At 36.7% G+C, this 7,739-nt stretch overlaps 1 long non-coding RNA gene across 1 annotated transcript; it reads right to left on the bottom strand.

Moving 5' to 3' along the window:
* Positions 1-6,174: 6,174 nt before the first annotated feature.
* On the bottom strand, positions 6,175-7,387 carry LOC131492364 (uncharacterized). The gene is made up of 2 exons (XR_009252029.1): positions 7,008-7,387; positions 6,175-6,376 (listed from the first exon to the last, which is right to left on the bottom strand). It is a non-coding gene; the product is annotated as an uncharacterized LOC131492364 (long non-coding RNA).
* Positions 7,388-7,739: the final 352 nt, after the last annotated feature.

Raw genomic sequence — 7,739 nt, 5'->3', positions numbered from 1 at the left:
GAGCAGAAATAAATGAAATAGAAACTAAAAATCAATAGACCAGATCGATGAAACCAGGAGCTGGTTCTTTGAAAAGATCAACAAAATTGATAAACTTCTACCCAGATTCACTAGGGGGGATAAAAAAGAAAGGGGGTGGAGGTAGAGACAAAGGAGGAGGAGGAGGAGGGGGAGGAGAAGAAGAAAAAGGACTCAAACAAAATCACAAATGAGAAGAAATAACAACGAACACCACAGGAATACAAACGATTTTAAGAGAATTTTATGAAATATTGTATGCCATCAAATTGGACAATCTCTGAGAAACACATAACAAACTCTGAGAAACACATAAATTACCAAAACTGGTGCAGGGAAAAATGGAAAATTCGAACAGACCAATTACCAGCAAAGAACATGGAATCAGTAATAAAAAAAATTCCCAACAAACAATAGTCCAGGACCAGATGGCTTCACAGACAAATTCTATTTTTCTTAAGTTTTTATTTAAATTCCAGCTAGTTAACATCCAATGTTATATTAATTTCTGTTGTATAATCTAGTGATTTCAACACAATACCACACCTGAGGCTCATCACAAGTGCCCTCCTTAATTGACATCACCTATTTAATCTATCTTCTCACCCACCTCCCCTCTGGTAACCATCAGTTTGTTCTTTGTAGTTAAGAGTCTGTTTCTTAGTTTGCCTCCCTAGTTTGTTTTGTTTCTTAAATTTCACATATGAGTGAAATCATATGGTATTTGTCTTTGACTGACTTCTTTCACTTAGCATAATACACGTACCTCCATCCACATCATTGCAAGTGGCAAGATTTCATTTTTTATGACTAATATTCCATTTTGTATTCACACCACATCTTCTTTATCCCTTCATCAGTCAGTGGACATTTGGGATCTTTCCATAATTTGGCTTGTTGAAAATGCTGCTATAAATATCGAGGTGCACTGTAGTCCTCTGAATTAGTATTTTTATATCCTTTGGGTAAATACCTGGTAGTGCAATTGCTGGATCATAGGGTAGTTCTATTTTAACTTTTTGAGGAATCTCCATAAGGTTTTGCAGTGTGGGTACACCAGTTTTCATTCCCAGCAACATTATATATAAGAGGGTTTCCCTTTCTGCACACTCTGTCCACACATTTTGTTTCTGTGTTGTTAATTTTAGCCATTCTGATACGTGTGAGGTAATATCTCACTGTGGTTTTGATTTGTATTTCCCCGATGAAGAGTCATGTGGAGCAATTTTTCATATGTCTGTTAGCCATCTGGATGCCTTCTTTGGAAAAAATGTACAGTTCTTCTGCCAAGTTTTTAACTGGAATATTTGATTTTTTAATGTTGAGTTTGATGTATTTCATATATCTTTGGATACTAACCCTTTATCAGGTATGTCATTTACAAATATCTTCTCCCATTGGGTAGGTTACCATTTAGTTTTGTTGATTGTTTCCTTTGCTGTGCAGAGGCTTTTTATTTTGATGAAGTCCCTATAGTTTATTTTTACTTTCATTTCCCTTGCCTCAGAGACATATCTAGTAAGAAGTTGCTACAGCCAAGGTCAGAGTGTTCTCCTCTAAGATTTTGATGGTTTCCTGTCTCACATTTAGGTCTTCAATACATCTTGAGTTTATTTTTGTGTATAGTATAAGAAAGTGGTTCAGTTTCATTCTTTTGCATGTTTTGTCCAGTTTTCCCCACACCATTTGTTGAGGAGACTATCTTTTTTTTTTTCATTGGATAGTATTTCCTGCTTTGAAGAAGATTAAGTGGCCATCGAGTTCTATGTTCATTTCTGGATTTTTTTATTCTGTTTTATTGATTTATATGTATATTTTTGTGCAAGTATCATACTGTCTTGATCATTACAGCTTTGCAATATAACTTGAAGTCTGGAATTGTGATGCCTCCAGTTTTGTTTTTCTTTTTCAAGGTTGCTTGGGTCTTTTGTAGTTCCATACAAATTTTAGGATTGTTTGTTCTAGCTCTGTGAAAAAATACTTTTGACACTTTAATAGAGGTTGCATTAGATGTGTAGATTGCTTTGGGTACTATAGACATTTTAACAGTATTTTTTCTTCAAATCCATGAGCATGGAATGTTTTTCCATTTATTTCTGTCATTTTCAATTTCTTTTATCAGTGTTTTATAGTTTTCAGCGTACAGATTCTTTGCTACCTCTTTAAGTTAGGTTTATTCCTAGGCGTCTTATGGTTTTTGGTGCAATTATAAATGGGTTTGATTCCTTGATTTCTCTTTCTGCTCTTCATTATTGGTGCATAGAAATGCAGCAGATTTCTGTATGTTGGTTTTGTATCCTGTGACTGAATTAATGCTTCGTTTCTAGCAATATTTTGATGGAGTCTTTTGGGTTCTCTGTGTAGAGTATTATGTTATCTGGAGTTAGAGTTTGACTTCCTCCTTGGCAATGTGGATGCCTTTTATTACTTTTGTTATTTGATTGCTGTGGCTAGGACTTCCAGTATTATGTTCAGTAACAGTGGTGAGAGTGGACATCCCTGTCTTGTTCCTATTTATAGAGGAAAAGCTCTCAGTTTTTCTCCATCGAGGATGATATTAGATGTGGGTTTTTCATAGATGGCCTTTATTATGTTAATGTACGTTCTGTCTAATCCTAGTTTGTTGAGGATTGTTTTCACCATGAATTGATGTTGTACTTTGTCAAATGCTTTTTATAAAGCATCTATTGAAATGATCATATGGATCTTATCCTTTATTTTATTAATGTGGTATATTACATTGATTACTTTGCAGTGGGGGCACCTGGGTGGCTCAGTCTGTTCAGGGTTTGACTTCGGCTCAGGTCATGATCTCATTGTTAGTGGGTTAGAGCCCTGTGTTGGGCTGTCTGCTAACAGGTCAGAGCCTTGAGCCTGCTTCTGATTCTGTGTCTCTCTCTCTCTCTCTCTCTCTCTCTCTGCCCCTCCCCTGCTTGTGTTCTCATTCTCTCTGTCTCTCAAAAATAAATAAATAAACATTAAAAAAATAATGTTTAATTTGCACATATTGAACCACCCTTGCAGACCAGGAATAAATCCCACATGATCACAGTGAATGATTCTTTTAATGTACTGTTGGATTCAGTTTGCTTAGTATTTTATTGAGAATTTTTGCACCCATGTTCTTTAGGAATATTGACCTATAGTTCTCTTTTTTAGTAGTGCCTTTATTTGGATTTAGTATTAGGGTAATCTTGGCCACATACAATGAATTTGGAAGTTTTCTTTTCTTTTCTTTTCTTTTCTTTTCTTTTCTTTTCTTTTCTTTTCTTTTTTTGGAATAGTTTGAGAAGAATAGGTATTAACTCTTCTCTAAATGTTTGGTAGAATTCACCTGTGAAGCCATCTGGTCCTGCTTTGGTTTGTTGGGAGATTTTTGATTATTGTTTCAGTTTCTTTGCTGGTTATAAGTATATTCAGGTTTTATATTTCTTCATGTTTTAGTTTTCGTGGTTTATAAGTTTCTAGGAATTTATCCATTTCTTCCAGGCTCTCCAAGTTGTTGGCATAGAGTTTTTCATAATATTCTCTTATAATTGCTGTATGTCTGTAGTGTTGGTTGTTATTTCTCCTCTCTCATTTGTGTTTATTTAGGTCCTTTCTCTTTTCTTTTTGACATGTCTAGCTAGAGGTTTATCAATTTTATTAATTCTTTCAAAGAACCAGCTCCTGGTTTCATTGATCTGTTCTCTTGTTTTTTTTTTTTGTTTGTTTGTTTGTTTGTTTTTTACTTTGTATATCATTTATGTCTGCTGTAATCTTTACTTTTTTCTTTACTCTGCTGGCTTTAGGCTTCATTTATTGTTCTTTTTGTAGCTACCTTAGGTGTAAGGTTAAGTTGTTTATTTGGGATTTTTCTTCTTATATTTTTTAAGTTTATTTATTTATTTTGAGAGAAAGAGAGAGAGACAGTGTGGGGGGTGGGGGGGAGAAGTTTGAGAGAATCCTAAGCAGGCTCCACACTGTCAGCACAGAGCCTGATGCGGGACTTGAATCCATGAACCATGAGATCATGACCTGAGCTCAAACCAAGAATTGGATGCTTAACAGACTGAGCCACCCAGGCACCCCAGGGTTTTTCCTACTTCTTAAGGTAGGCCTGTATTGCTGTGTCCTTCTCTCTTAGAAGTGCTTTTGCTGTATCACAAAGATTTTGGACCTTTGTTTTCATTTTCATTTGTTTCCATGTACTTTTTAATTTCTTCTTTGAATTCCTGGGTGACCCATTCATTGTTTAGTAGCATGTGTTGTAACCTCCATGTTTGTGGTCTTCCTATTTTCTTCTTGTGGTTGATGTCAAATTTCATGGCATTGTGGTCAGAAAATATGCGTGGTGTGATCTCAGTATTTTTGTATTTGTTGAGGCCTGATTTGTGACCTAATATATGATTTATACTGGAGAATGTCCCGTGTGCACTTGGAAAGAATGTGTATGCTGCTGTTTTAGGATGGAGTGTCCTAAATTTATCTGTTATTCCAGCTGGAACCATCGTTTCTTTGTTGATCTTCTGCATAGATGATATGTCCATTGATGTAAGTGAGGTGCTTCATACAAAGGAGGGGAAATGGCAAGAGCACACACATACTAAACATGCTGGAATAGCATGTATCAGGGAAATTTATAGAGACAGCAGTAACAGAAGTGTGTGAGTCTCCTGTTGGCCATTAAATTCTAGGCCAGTGCCAAGAATTGAAGCTGCAGTGGAAGTCAGACTTAGCAAGAGACAGTCTAACTATTTGGCAATGTAATGTTAAGTGTGATTAGGGAAGTACCAGCCCCTCTGGTGTGATTAGTGACTAAGAAACAGTGGTAATATGTCTTAGCAGAACCTTGTCTTCACCCTTATTATTACAGAAGTCTGGCTGTACCTTGTGCCATGGAGTAGATGGGGACTAAAGGTACTACTATAATCAGAAACGTGTTTGATGACCCCCTGGACGGAATATACTCATTGTACTGTTTTATATGATTTGTTTCTAGGTCCAAACTTATGTCATGTAAGCATTATACTGGCTTGTCTCACTCTAGTAAGCATACAAATTAGTGTATTTCAACTACATCAGGAACGTAGGAGTGGGTTAGCAGATCTGGGCTGAGATTAACTGGTCTTGGCACTGTTTTCTCACATATTTTGGTGTCTGCTGGCTATTGTCCTGTCTAGAATGACCTCAGCTTTTTTTCCAAGTGCCTCTTACATGCTTCTGGAAGGCTTTCTTGTTCTTATGGTGATGACAGAGGTCAAAGAGAAAGCAAGCAGAATAATAAGGAAACTACTGGCCCCCATGTAAATGACTGCTCCTGGCATGCAAATAAGGCTATGGATATATTCTAAGGAAGAAAAAGATCCTTGCCTAGTAAGATGGGATCACTGAAATGAGAAGCTAGAAATGGGTACACACTGTCCTGCCCTTGGATTTCTCCAGAACTGCAAGAAGACCATCCCAGATTCTTGCAATTTTTATAGTGATAACTTTTTTGTTCATCTGTCTGATATTTCAACAAGGAGAGAGAACACTTCACCTTCTAACACACTTACTCTGCTTCTGAAACTTTCTAACACACTTGATCTATGTATCATATAATAATATTAACAAATGGAAGCGATTGTCAAAAGTGGATCTTAGATCCCAAGGTTTAAGAGAAAGGAAGTCATTTAGGATGGTTACTTCCTCCAGAATGATGGAGATCATTGGAGGATGCTTGAGAAAAATCTTAGAAGTCCTCAGAAGACTGTTCTCACCTTCATGCCATATTTGTGGATGGTAGTCCTATAAACACTTTCCATATGAGAAAGTATATGCCCTTTGGACTGTCCATACAAATGGTTTTACCCCATCCTTCTCAGGGGAAATAACCTGCATTCTGAGGATGGTCTTCAATTCTCACAGCTCTTAGAGAATTGATAGTGGAATGGGTTATTTTGCTTAGGGGACACATTTTGTGATCAGAGTAGTGGATTGAGAGATTAGGGTTAATATGCCCAACAATAATTTCCTTAAACACTGTCTTCCAGACAAGGAATTCATCGACAAAGTTTACTAGAAACTGACTCCTTTTCTAATTAATCCTGGTCTTGGATTCTTAGTCCCAGACCATGCAAGTGAAGATATATCAGTTGGCTATGGCTACTTAACAAACCACCCCAAAGCTTAGTGGTTTAAAACAACCACCTTTTATTATTCCTCACAAATCTATATATTAGGTTGGCATTATGTACTGGGCTGATCTGGGCTGAGATGAACTGATCTTGGCTGTGTTCTCTCACATGTTTTGGGGTCTGCTGGCTGTTGCCTTGTCTAGAATGACCTCAGCTTTTTCCAAGTACTTCTCATACACCTCTGGCAGGTTCACTTGTTCCTATGATGATGGCAGAGGTCAAAAGAGAGAGCAAGCATCATTGTGTAAAATAGAAAATGGAAACACACATGGGCTTTTTAATTTTCTGATTACAGTACATTTGATAACATTTCATTGCCTGAAGCAAGTAACAGCCTGATCTCAGAGTCAGAAAGGGAAGGGACTATAAGTTTATAGGGCAAAGCATATGGATATAGAGAAACATTAATTGATGGCATTAAGCAATCAATCTGCCATAGTCTATCTCTTGTTCAAAATTATTTATTGCCTTCCAGATGCAGAATACAGTCAAGCCCTTCAAGTCCTCAGAGAATCTCACCCAATTATAGCATGAGGCTAAGAGTACAGTATTTTATGGTATATTTTAAATCAGGATGTGTCCTTCTTAATCCAGAGACCTATGAATAAGTTTGTTAATACTACAAACATCCAACATATGGGTTAAACTAGAGCAGTATAATTACAAGAGAAATATCCGTTCAAAAAAGGGAAGAAAGAAAATCACATAGGAGAGACATTTGTCCATTGTAATTCTGAAATCCAGCTGGACAAATGCTGCTAGGTGTCCCTTCTCTGAGGTTAGAGACTATTCCTTGATTAGGCCCACTTCTGCTGTGTGGGAGTGACTCACCAGCTCATTTTCCTTCATCTTTTTCCATAGCTCTTTTTCCTTCATCTGCTGGGATGTACTTTGTTTTCCCTGCTCCTTTGACCACTTTTGACAACGACATCACTGCTCTCTTAGCAGATTTCTCATCTCTTAACAAGTTGTGCCCATTTAGAAATGTAGCAGATGAGTTGTTAAAAGTTCATCCCATTTCTCTAAGATCACATAGGGTCAGGGTGATGTTTTTACACAGTTTTAAAAATATGAGTAAAAATATGCTGTTGTTTACCTGTTACAAATAAGTATGATTCGAAGAAATGCCTCATTTTGTTGGTTTGTTAATTTTAACATCGTATTTTATCTTGAGAATTTTCATGGACAAAGGAACAAAACAATGTTGCCTGATGTTGTTGTGTTACCACGGTGACAAGCTTCTGCCAGTGAAGCATATTATTCAGGAGCATTATTGCTTCAATATTGGTGTCATTTTACATCAAGGCATTGCTCCTTCAGTTTTGAAAGAGGGAACTTGAGAATAGTACAGAACAGGAATAGTGTGCCATTTCTCACGGGCATTGTTTGTATCTCTTTTATTATGTTATATGGTCAATGAACTTGGAAGCCAACAATTTATATATCTGTTAAAGAGAGGCAATGTTTCATAGGCCTTCAATATTTCTATAAGGGTAAATTTTGTGCATAATATGTAGTAAAGGAAGGGCCTATTATGTCTATAATAAATGTGATTTCAGGAGA

Source organism: Neofelis nebulosa, chromosome 13 (assembly GCF_028018385.1).
Source record: "Neofelis nebulosa isolate mNeoNeb1 chromosome 13, mNeoNeb1.pri, whole genome shotgun sequence".
Classification (NCBI taxonomy): Eukaryota; Metazoa; Chordata; class Mammalia; order Carnivora; family Felidae; genus Neofelis; species Neofelis nebulosa.
The sequence above is the reverse complement of the archived record's forward strand: the minus strand, read 5'-3'. Positions and strand labels throughout refer to the sequence as shown.